General features: G+C 36.3%; 1 long non-coding RNA gene across 2 annotated transcripts; it reads right to left on the reverse strand.

The window, feature by feature from the left end:
- Positions 1–403: 403 nt before the first annotated feature.
- Positions 404–3,475, reverse strand: LOC307006541. 2 transcript variants are annotated; one of them, XR_013799481.1, is made up of 6 exons: positions 3,073–3,475; positions 2,179–2,249; positions 1,789–2,019; positions 1,560–1,655; positions 1,308–1,399; positions 404–694 (listed from the first exon to the last, which is right to left on the reverse strand). It is a non-coding gene; the product is annotated as an uncharacterized lncRNA (long non-coding RNA). The 2 variants fall into 2 exon arrangements; XR_013799482.1 differs by lacking the exon at positions 404–694 and having other exon boundaries at positions 1,204–1,399.
- Positions 3,476–3,754: the final 279 nt, after the last annotated feature.

Genomic DNA, 3,754 nt, shown 5'->3' on the forward strand with positions numbered 1-3,754 from the left:
AGTGTATCCAGTACAGAGATGTGTACTGGGAAAACAGTCGAATCTGTACTTTAGACAGCTGATAGAGATACTAATTGGTTTCGAAGAGATTAAAATGTTAGTCATTACTATAAGTGATCAGTACCACTTGAAGACAAAATTCAGACTAAAATGATCAATGTCAAGGTATTAGCGCCAACCCCAGAATATGTGTTCTTACAGAACTAGAATGCGCACACACGCTTATTACACTGCCATAAAATATAAAAATAAAAACATTCTTCAAAGTACAGAGTGAAAGCAACACCCAGGGGTGTGAACAACGGAACAGACAGCGGAATGTTTGCCTATCTGCACATATACAACGGTACCAAAATTGTTTTTCAATAATCTCCCAGTAATATAAAGTACACAACATTGTCATTTGTGGAAAAACATCCACTGTGTCAAGTTTGTTCTGTCCCAGGCCAAGCATCACTCGTTGAATGTGTTTTTCATAGCTTTAGGGTAGTCCAAGTGTAGCGCATAGCCCAAACAAGAGGCAAAGTGCTTGAGGTAGGTTCTGGAGAATGTCCATTACAATACCTCCTTCAAGAATGATGGCAGTAGACACTGGGTCAAGATGGAGATGATTTGGAGAGAGAGGCGCATCTTCACTGATGACAGTCAGCAACCCAACAGATACCTGGGCCCAGGCCTCATTGCTGTCAGAATCCTGTATACAACCAACGAAAAACAACATTACAACAAGTAAATGTTGATAGGCATTATCAATTGTCATCAAGTCATCTGTCCTGCCAACACTTCCCTCCAGCCTATTTTTATTTAAGTTTTCACTTTACACCCAGCTTAAGAACATGAAGGAAATTAAGCTCTGATGTCTGTCCTAATATACAATTTATTCAGATACTGTATATCACTCTGTGTGCTGCATGCTGTGACCGTTCAAGGGATACTCCCCTTTAAAATGAAAATTCTGTCATCATATACTCACCCTCATGTTGTTCCAAACCTGTATGAATTTATTTCTTCTGCTGAACAGAAAGGACGATATTTAGAAGAATATCAGCTAGCCAGACAGTTTCTGGTCTCATTGACTTCCATAGTAGGAAAAATATATACTATGGAAGTCAATGAGACCAGAAACTGTCTGTTCAGCAGAAGAAAGAAATTCATACAGGTTTGAAACAACATGAGGGTGAGTATATGATGACAGAATTTTCATTTTAAAGTGGAGTATCCCTTGAACTGTCACAGCATGCAGCCCATCTTTGTTCTGAACACACAGTGATATACAGTATGTGCTCCTTTAAGATGTGAGAACTTACAAAGGAGGTGTTGTAGAAGTTACAGGGGTCATCACCAAGAAGAACAGAGATGCTTGGAGAACAAGGGTACGCACTGCTGTCACATCTGGTTTCTAAAAGTGGATAGAACAAATACAGTTCAAGAGTTACAATACAAACATTCAAAAGTTACAATACAAACCCATTTTTAAAAGTGTATATGAAAAAGGTGAAACCATGTATGCTTAACAGTGCAGAGAACAGCACAGACTAACACGTCTGTAGTTTACTGACCCTTGAATTAATTTGCTGCACAATTTCAGCCAGTTTCTCTCCAACAAAGTCATTCTCCAAGTTTGTCGTAGCTATCCGGTTGAACTCAGCAAACAACTACAAGACACAGAAAAAATGTAAGAATAGAGTGGAAATTTTGGAAAACCTTTGGTTACCAGTCCTAAAACCTAAATACACACTTTGTCATAGGAGAAAACAAACAAAAAAGCATAGCAATATCAATACGTACTTGTCTCTGTAAATAGGGCTGGCCAGCGCTCCAGGGTTTTCACTACAAGTTCAGCCTCCACAATCTCCTGTCTCCGCAGTGGGAAGGACTGGTCCATCTTAGATCCAATGACAGTTTCACTGGGGTTCCGTTTTTTCATTTCTTCAACCAGGAGCTTTCTTTCAGCCTCTAGTCTATCTTCATTCCTCTTTTGTCTGTAGAAAAAATACACTGCTTACAGGTCCACTGCATCTGCAAAAAATTATTTTAAGTGGAAATTTTAGGTGCAAGTTGTAAGTCTTCGGTCATCTAATGTGCATGTGTTATATATATATATATATATATATATATATATATATATATATATATATATATATATATCCTCCAAAATGTTGTCTACTGTTATCTCACCTCCAGTGTATTGAGACCAACACTGACAAAGCAGCTGTGAAGAGTCCTCAAGCCAGTCGCCACAAGCACTTCTGTAAAGGACAAAGAATGTCTTAGTTAAAACAAAGCTCCAATTACAGTGATGAGATTTGTAGATTAAAGACACATGTGAATAATTTACAAGCATTACAGAATAATGCTTGTTTTCCAATATAAATATAAAAAAGTATATATTATATATATTATATATATATATATATATATCCTCTTATATTAATATTTGAAGATTCAGATTGAGTTTAAATAATAAAAAAAAAAAAAAAGAGTATAAACAATCCTCACTTAAGTATAATTACAGAACAGCAACCACATTTACTTAAAGAAATAATAGTACTTATTTGAAAGAAAGTGTTGGTTTTTAACTAACTTTATTACAGTTCATTAACCCTTTGTACTAAAAGCACAAGTATGATCTCATTTGAAAGCTAACACCTGGCAGTTAATTGTAAATGTAGAATTAATTATTGTCATAATGAAAAATAATTGCTTGAAAGTTTTGTAAAGTTATTAGAAATGTATTTTTTTATTAAATATCTTCATAAAAATAAAAATTTAAGTTGGCATTGTATCAATCTAGAAATGCACTGCTGCTCAAATTTCTGTGTTGTTAATACCCAACATTCGACCAATATACATCCACTGTGTCAACTCGGGGAAAACACCAAATTTGCTGTAGCTACATTAAAATTTTCACTTTCAGTTAATATAAGATTTTTTAGGTGAAACCAAGATTGCACCAAACATGTGCTCTGGCTGTTATTTTGCTAATGTTTAACAAATGTTAGCTAATGTTGAGGCAGCAGATAGAAACACAAATTCACACACAAATAAAACATAACTTGATTGAAAACTTACCTTAATATTCCACAAGCAATGAAATCGGTACATTTCCAGCAAATGCGTCAGCACAGTCCGACAGGCACCACTGTTGTTGCAAGGAAATTGAACGTTGGTAGCTTCTACTGAGCACATGCTCACACCCGAAAATGCGCACAGAATCTATTACGCATGCTCTCACAAGTGCCGCTTCTTCTTCTTTGTTTTTTCTGCACATTAGGCATTCTTTATTTCACTGCTGCCTCTCAATGGTTTAGTAACGTCATTGCATTCTTTGTTGCTACTTGCTTATTTCAAGTAAGCGTCACTCAAATTATTGAGTAACTTGTTATTTTCACGCTGCAATTGCCTTTAACTCAACAAAACCTAGTAAGAAGTATGTATTTTATATTACTGAGTAAAGTTTACTAAGTATAAGTGAGTCAGGAAAGCTATTGGATTTTACAGTGTTTGATTGTGTTATCAACAGATGTGACAATGAACATGTCCAAGCACCGGTCCCGAAGAGAGCCATGGCAAACAAGCAACAGGTCCAAGTCCACCCTGTCATGGAAAACCGAGACTGATGTTGACATGGTTGCACAGACTGCGTGATTCCTGCCCCGGAAACTGGACCGCAAGTGACCTCTGTTTACTCACATTCGCCCATGAGTCTGTTTGTAACAGTATACACTACCTTTCTTTCTTTTTTTTAAAGGAT

Source organism: Phoxinus phoxinus (assembly GCF_949152265.1).
Source record: "Phoxinus phoxinus genome assembly, chromosome: 1".
Classification (NCBI taxonomy): domain Eukaryota; kingdom Metazoa; phylum Chordata; class Actinopteri; order Cypriniformes; family Leuciscidae; genus Phoxinus; species Phoxinus phoxinus.